Source organism: Myotis daubentonii, chromosome 5 (assembly GCF_963259705.1).
Source record: "Myotis daubentonii chromosome 5, mMyoDau2.1, whole genome shotgun sequence".
Taxonomy (NCBI): Eukaryota; Metazoa; Chordata; class Mammalia; order Chiroptera; family Vespertilionidae; genus Myotis; species Myotis daubentonii.
Window position 1 is genome coordinate 51603986 of NC_081844.1, and position 9067 is coordinate 51613052.

The following is a 9067-nucleotide window of genomic DNA, read 5'->3' on the forward strand; positions in this document are numbered from 1 at the left end:
TAGGAGTAAAAAGTTTTACCCTTTTTCAACTTGAGCTGTATATTTTTTAAAATAAGTATTCCCCAGGTGATGGATTATTTAGTGAAAAATAGCCATTTGGAAGAAAATAAAGCTGGATCACTCCCACATTCCTTAAGCCAAAATAAATTCCTCATAGTTCAGAGATTTAAACATAAAAATGAATCGACAGAACTTCTAGAAAAAAATTACAGTTTTACAGTGAAGACTATTTATGCATGACCCCGAACCCAGAGGAACTAAAGAAAAAGTGAGCCCTGGCGGTTGGGCTCAGTGATAGAGCCGGGGCAGGAGGACGGATTCCTTCCCCAGGAGGGGCGTGCAGGAGGCAGCCGACCAGTGAGAGCTGGAAACCGGGCATGTGCCCTGACTGGGAATGGTGATCTCCTGGTTCAAAGGTCAACGCTCAACCACTGAGCAACAGCTAGGCTAACTAAAAAAGGAAATAAAAGGCATTCAAATTGGAAAGAAAGAAGTAAAATAATTCAAAAAAATGCATGATGTTACATATAAAGAATATCTTAATGAATCCACAAAAATAGTCTTAGAGCTAATAAAGAGTTTGGTAATTCTTCAAAAAGCTAAACATAGAATTACCAGAAGACCCAGTAATTCCAATCCTACGTATATAGTCAAAGGAATTGAAAGCAGGCACTTGTATTGCCAATGACCACTACAGACTTGTTTACAAGAGCCTAAAGGTGAAAACAATTCATTTCCATCAATAGACAAATAGATTTTTAAAATGTAATATACTATCCAGTCATAAAAAGGAACGAAGTTCTGATACTTGCTACAACACAGATAAACCTTGAAATTATTATGCTAAATGAAATAAACCAGATACAAAAGGAGAAATATTTTGTAATTTCACTTATATGAAATATCTAGAATAGGCAAGTTCTTAGAGATGGAAAGTAGATGAGGTTACCCAGGGCTGGGGAAAGATGGAAGTGAGGGATTATGGTTGAATGGGTAAAGGTTTCTGTTTGAAAAAAAAAAAAGATTTCTATTTGAGGTAATGAAAATTAGAGGAAATAAATAGTGGTAATTATCGCACAGTATTATAAATGTAATTAATGCCACTGAATTGTACACTTGAAATTAGTTAACATGGCTCCTGCTTGGTGACGGTTGGAGTATTGTCCCACACACCAAATAGGATGTGGGTTCAATTCCCAGTCCCAGGTGTACGGGAGGCAACCTATCCATGTTCTTTCCCTCTCCCCCTTCCTCTCTCTCTAAAATCAATAAACATATCATTGGGTGAGCATTAAAAAAAAATGGTCAACATGGCAAATATGTTATAAATATCTTATCACAATAAAAACAGAATTTTAAGTTTGGAATACACACAAAACTGCTTATCATGTAATTGTGAATCATAGCATGATCCTAACTCTACCTTGCATGATAAAGAGGTAATTTCCTTATTATGCAAAGAGCACTTCAAATCAATGTTTAAAAACGTTTTTTAAAGGGCAAATGATAAAAGCAAGTAGTTCACAGAAATAGAAAGGCAAACAGAATAAGAAATATATGTTTAACCTTACTTATAATCTTAAAAATGCAAAATAAAACAACAAAAGATGCCATTTTACCTACCTATCAGATTGCTGAAGACAAAAGTATTCGTGAGGGTGTGGGAAACATTCATGCATTATTAGAAGCAGTGTGAATTACTGCAACATTTTGAGGGCAATTTGACAAACCTACCAAATAAACATTTACACAGGTTTTAAATACTTATTTATCCTTTGACTGGAGATTTTTTTCTGCAGTTGTACTAAAAAATGTGAGAAAGATATTTGTTGCAACATTATTTCCAAAACTTTCTCTTTATTAAAAACAGTAATAACCTAAATATTTGTCAATGGGTAACTAGTTAAATTAAATATTGTATCAATAGAAGTTGACATTAAAAGCCTAGGGGTAGATCCATATGCATGGATTTATATGTACTGCAGAATGATAGCCAGGTAAGAACAATTCATTTTGCAAATATATATATAAATGTTTCCATTTGTGTGAAAATACCTATTACATATTTGCTTTTGTACAATTATGAAAAATTTCTGCAAGAATATACCAGAATCATTCATAGTTATCTCTACTGAGAAAGACTAAGAATTCTAATAAAGAGAGAATATGCTAATTGACCCTCACACTGTCACACAAGATGGCCGCCATGTGGGCACAAGATGAACGGCAGGGAAGGACAGTTGGGGGCAACCAGACTGGCAGGCAGAAGCAGTTAGGGGCAATCCGGCAGGCAGGCAGGCAAGCAGTTGGGAGCCAGCAGTCCCGGATTGTGAGAGGATCTCAAGGATTGGGCCTAAACCGGCAGTCAGACATCCCCCGAGGGGTCCCAGATTGGGGAGGGTGAAGGCTGGGCTGAGGGACCCCCCCCCCCCGCACGAATTTTGTGCACTGAGTCTCTAGTATAGAAGTATGCTTTCTTTCCTGTTAAATTTTTTTCACACTCTGAAATTTTTACTATTCATTACTTTTTAAAGATAATTTTTAGTTTTTTATTTATTAATTTTTAGGAAGAGAAAGAGAAACATCAATGTGTTGTTCCACTTAAACATGCATTCATTGGCTGATTTTTGTAGGTGACCTTCCTGGGGATCAAACTGCAACTTTAGCATATTGGGATGAGACTCTACCCAATTAAGCCACCTGGCCTAGGCTGTAACAACCCTGAATATTTAAAGAAGATTTCTTTTTCTCATATTATTCACATCCAATTGACCTTTATCCTTTAGTAAGTGATAAATTAGCAAGTGATAAATTAATCCAAGTATCCCAGAGTTTAGAAGGTTATAAGGAGACAAAAGCCTTCCTCGCCTATTTAGATTCTAGTTCACACCATTTTTCTAACTGATTCCCAATACTAATTATTTCCTGACATCAATAAGAGTTTCATGGTTATTCCTATTCCCCCGACTAAACTTCAGACACTAGGGTGTAATCCATCACACACAGCCCAGAATGCACACGCAGCAAGTGGTCATTGAATTGAACCCAAAGAGAAATGAGAGGAAAGATATAGAAATAAAATACTAAATGGAAGGTGGGAGGTGAGATCAACAGAGCAAGAAGGATATGGTAGAAGGAGACAGATGGAAGGAAGAGGAGAGATGACAGAAATGCAGCCCTGGTAAAAGTTGAGGAGAGGTGTGGGATCAGAGGGGCACTGGACTAGCAGTCACGCGTGCTTTGTATTCATTAGGTCAAGGTGTAGGTGAAACACCAACAGGGCTGGTAGGGGGCACAGGGAGATAAATAATGTAAGGTGCCCGAGGCAGGGCAGGGGAGGCACCCAAGCACACCAACATTACCTGCTGGCAGTGCGAGGCGGACCCATACCAGGCACTGAGCAAATGGCTACACGGGGACAGGACCCTCAGCTGGGTCCTCAGCAAACTACCAGGCCGCTAACAGCAGCGGGGATTTCATTTGAGCAGATTTCTCGTTGGGTAGGTTTGTTGTGGATCCTGCTGTAAACTTGCAGCTTTACTCCCAGAATGCCTGTGGGTCTGGGGCAGATTCATTGTCTGAAGCATAAGCTTTAAAGGCCAAAGGCATCTCAGCATCTCTAAATGAGGAAAGGAGTGGGGGAGAAAGGGGCAACTACTCCTCAGGCCTCTGCTTTATGGTGCATTTCCAGCCTGAGCTAATAAGCAAAATGTCTTACATAAAAATTTAGGGTATTGATTTAAAAGTCTTTTTCAGAATGTCTACAAGACATTCTTTCTTTGACCCCAAGTTATCTGACTTATTTTATCTCTGCCTTCCATCCCCAAATGGCCGCCATCTTATCGTTTTAAATAGTTCTTTTATTCAGAGCACCTTTTCCCTTGTCCACCTGTCCTCCCAGAGGCAAGGTGGTGCAGGGGAAAGCCTTGGAGTCAGAAAACTCAGCTCGAACATTCCAGTTCTACAACTTACCCCTCTGAGCCTCACTATTATTCTTTAAAAAAAAAAAAAAAAGATTATTTTATTTATTTGTTTTGTTAATCCTCACCCGAGGATATTTTTCCATTGATTTTTAGAGAGAGTGGAAGGGAGGGGGAGAGACAGAGAGCTGGTGGAGACACATTGATCGGTTGCTTCCCGCAGGCACACTAATCAGGGCCAGGCTGCAGGCTGACGCTCTATTCACTAAGCCAGATGGGCTAGGGCTGAGCCTCATTATTCTTACCTATAAAATGATACTCACCTCCTAAGGTGACGGTAAGTATTAAAGCACATGTCGAATCTCTACAGGGGACTTGGCACACGTGAAGAAGTCATAAAATTGTGAAATTTTAGCATCCTTCCTGGTGGGTACCCTCCCCGCCCCTCTTCTCCACACCGTAGTCGGCTAGAGAGGAGGGGCCAGGTACACGGAGTTCTCTCCGTGGGCTTGCAGCATCCAGCACAGCGCTGCATGTAATGAAGTACTTAATAACTGCTTTTTGATTATGTGCAGCATTATCATAGCAGGCGAAGGGCACTTTGCTCAATCACCCCCTGATTAGATGTTTCTCCTTGGCAGGAATTCAGATGGCACCAATGCTAAATTCAGAGTGTTGTTTTGGAAAATCACATAATGATACTCCATTTCTCCCAAAGACGGAATGATAATTCTCACACCTATCTCACAATGTTGCTCCTATGCCGTTGGACAGTCAGATGTCTAGACTTTGAGGGCCTGCTTTTTAGTCAGTAACATAGTTGTCTATCAAAGAGGCAAAAAGATTGAGAAGCTAGGGGCTAGGCAAAGAGACTGATGAAGAGATTTGTCACTTGTGCCCTAGCCGGTTTGGCTCAGTGGATAGAGCATCGGCCTGTGGACTGAAGGGTAGAGCATCAGCCTGTGGACTGAAAGGTCCTGGGTCCGATTCCCATCAAGGGCATATGCCCAGGTTTCAGGCCTGATCCCTAGTGGGGAGCATGCAGGAGACAGCCAATCAATAATTCTCTGTCATCGTTGATGTTTCTATCTCTCTCTGCCTCTCCTTTCTTCTCTGTAATCAATAAAATTATGGTGTGTTTTTTAAAAAAAGAGATTTGTCATTTGTTGATGTCACCCACCCCTCCAAAAGAAAAGGTCAGCAATGGAGATGAGGCTTTCGGCAGAAACTCAGATGTTAGTTGGGATCTCTTTGTCTTTCTCCTGTCACTGAGTTCTACAAAAAGCCCATTTACACTAAGTGTTTGTGAATTCTGTAGGATTTTCTGAGATTTCGGGGGAGTGTAGGCTTTCTGTTGCCCTACTTACTCAGCCCTTTTCCTCTCCTCTGCTTTTACCCCCTCCTTCTTAGGATAAAACAACAACAATATCCATTCAGCTTACATCTTTTGTTGTTTGAGCAGGCCCTGATATCTCACTCTCCTTCCCAAGCAGCTTATGAAAGTATTTTTTCCAAGCAAACTCAGAAATGTCCCTAGGAAATCTCCACCTCATCACCTCTTTCTATTTCACGTCCACACCACGCCCCCTACACCAGGCTGGTTGCTGTTCCCCAGGAGCAAGCAATGAGTTTTGGGCGGGATGGAGTGCCCTTCCCAATGCTTTTGGGACTGCAGCCTATCCTGAAGCTTTAAGGAACTGACTTGTTTCATAAAAGCCAAACGATTCATTTTAAGTTCCCCCCCAACCACACTTGCATTTGGAGGTGCAGTTCTTATGTAGCCCACTGAGCAGTGCTGTTCCTCTATTAATAAGATGAAGACTTTGGACTCAGAGGTATCATCATTCTCATCAAAAAGGACAAATGTTTAGTATTTCTGGCTAAGCATTAAAGATAGATATTTGTTTCCTTTTCGTGACCTGGATACTAAATAAGTGGGCTATGATTTGAATAGCTCAGGCATTATGCTAGGAGGTTAACATATTTGAATATCTAAAGACAGAATTTTAAAATGTCAGGCCTTAAAATATGTGCCTCAAGTAAGGTTTCAATGTTGTCATCATCATCATTATCGTTGTCCTTGCTAAGGTCAGGCTCTTAAGTACTCCATTAAGCTTTCGCTATTTACCGGAATACTCCTTCTCTGTGCAGGTGGCAGGAATGTGAAGCCAGATAACAACCAAAATTCTTTAACTGTGAGTTTGAGAAGTGACATTAAGTCTTTATTTTCCCTTTCTCAAGGAGAAGTGCAGGAAAAGGAGATTAATATTTATTAAGTGCCCACTGTATGGACAGTAAATTTATCTCATTAAATCACATAACCTTCTGAGGTAAGTGACAGTATGCTCATTTTACAGAAAAGAAAACCAAGGCTCAGGTAACCAGATAACTTGACCAAAGTCGCACAGCACACCAAGGTGTAAACTCAAGTGTATGTGACACTGGAGTCATGATTCTCATGTGCACACACACAAAACAACAACAACAAAGGAAAATGAAGATGTTTCTGATGGGAGAGAATATTTTCAGTTTTCTGAAATTATTTTTTTAAAATATATTTTATTGATTTTTTACAGAGAGGAAGGGAGAGGGATAGAGAGCCAGAAACATCGATGAGAGAAACATCGATCAGCCGCCTCCTGCACACCCCCCACTGGGGATGTGCCTGCAACCAAGGTACATGCCCTTGACTGGAATCGAACCTGGGATCCTTGAGTCTGCAGGCCGACACTCTATCCACTGAGCCAAACCGGTCAGGGCCTGAAATTATTTTTTTCCCTTGACTCTTTTTTTTATTGTCTAAAGTTTTACATATGTCTCCTTTTTCCCCAATTGACCCCTCCCCCCCAATTAAAATTGCAAGATTAGGAAACTTGAGTAAGGTTTCAATGTTGTCTATAAATCAATGTTGCCCATTCATTCTTTTTTAAAAACTATTTTCTTCCATATGACCTTTATAGAATTCTTAGATGATTGAGGATTTTAAACTAAGTGCAAAGCATATAAAACTGTTTCATTGCAGATTTTGAGTTCCAGTTCATTCTTCTAATTCTCAAACAGGTATCATATTTAAATGGACTCTGTAAATCTTAGGGAAGTTTTTTTGTTTTTTGTTTTTTGTTTGTTTGTTTGTTTGTTTTCTCTGCGGAGAGAGTAAATGACCTTTACATGCTAACATAGCAGTGTAATGAGGATAGAGGAATCATTACTTCTGGATCTCTGCATCAAGTTGTCTTAAGTTTATCAAGAAGGAGAAGTTTAAGAAGGGAGCAAAAGTTGTTTCCTACAAGAGAAGCTGACTGATGATTATTAGAATATATTTTTTTAAACTAGGACATTGGGGAGTTTCAGCTCCTGATTTTAAAATATATATTTTTTATTGATTTCAGTGAGGAAGGGAGATGGAGAGAGAGAGAGAGAAACATCAATGATGAGAGGGAATCATTGATCGGCTGCCTACTGCACATCCCACACTGGGGATGAAGCCTGCAACCCAGGCATGTGCCCTGATTGGAATCGAATTGTGACCTCCTGGTTCATAGGTCGACACTCAACTGAGCCACACTGATCAGAATAGGATATTTTATTCTCTGCCATTTTTTCATGCTACATCTGAGTGTCTAAAGATTTGTGGGTATTTGATGGGTATTGCAGACATCCTTAGCAATTTTGGTGGCTATTTCAAGTACATAGCTCCATTAACTAGATAAGAGTGATGAAATTAATCAGAAACAAAGTTTATATAGAATATAAATATTGCAAATACTCTATTTTGCTTCAGAAGTTTCCAGGTTATGGGTTATCCTCCCCAACTAAACCTCAGACATTCTAAGATGTAATCCATCACACACAGCCCAGAATTGAGCATGAAACACACAGTGGTCAAATTGAACTCAGTCGAACTTAAAAGTGTAAAAATAAGATACTAATGGAAGGTGAGGAGTGGAATAAATACAATCAGGAAGGTTAGAAGGAGAGATATGGAAGGAGGAGGAGGAGGGATGAGAGGAATGGTGTGAGGCATAGGAGTGAAGCTATTTTGGATTTTCAGTCTCATTCAAGCCTCCAGATGGCAGCATCCGACATGCATGGAGAAGAACCATCCAGTTATATCTCAGGTATGGCTACCAGATCAACCTCCTGCAGGTAATAATTATAAACTTGGGGGCACGGGGAGGAGTGTGTGTGTGTGTGTGGGGGGGGGAGATAACTACCTGAGGGCCAAGAAGACTGGACAAAAGCAGTAAGTTTCTGGAGAAGAGCTCAAACTTGGAAGAAGGGACTATGACAAAGTGACTTTCCTATTTATTTGCAGCTTTTCCCTGAGTGCTGACCATAGTCACAGCAGGGACAGAGAAGCTAATAGCAAGCTAGCTATCTTTCTGGTCTGAAGAACTAGCTTGGTTACAAGTAGGGGCAGCCAGAGCATGACAGAGGAATCTCAGAGAGGAAAGATAGAGAAGGGAGCCAAAAATTTAGTGTGTAAAGCTTGTCCACGATTCTAGCTGACTCCTGAACTATGTATGCCTGGTGTCAGACTGCAAGCAGTGAAGCTAACGATAAAACAAAAGAACTGAGATTTGAGCCGCCACCCACCACAGGTGAGATAAAGTGTGCATTGAGTTTAATCAAGTTGACTGTGCGCTAAAACAACACTGCCAACATTCTTCAGAGAAATATAATAGAAGTCAGAGTTTCTACAATGTAACATCCACAATGTCCAGGACAAACAAACAAACAAACAAAAAACAATAACACAAAACAGGAAAGTAAGAGCTATTCTCAAGGGAAAGACCATCAACAGAGGTCAACTATGAGATGACCCAGACGTTGGAATTAAAAAGACTTTAAAGCAGTTATAATAAATATGTTCAATGAGATAAATGAAAATATGCTCAAAACAGAGAACTGGATAAGATTTGTAGGTAGAAGAAGAAAATAGGGGAGGAAGAGGGACAAATGACATACACAGTCAAGTTCTTCCCTTTTCTCTGCCAGGGAGCATTTGGTTGTCCTTTCACCCTTGGAAAGGGTAAATATATTGGCAAGGGCAAATATATTGGCAAGGGCAGTATGTTCTTGAGAAAGCTTCTATATATAGAAAAGTTAATGTTTCAAGCCAGAGAAAAATAGGTCAAATTTGAGTG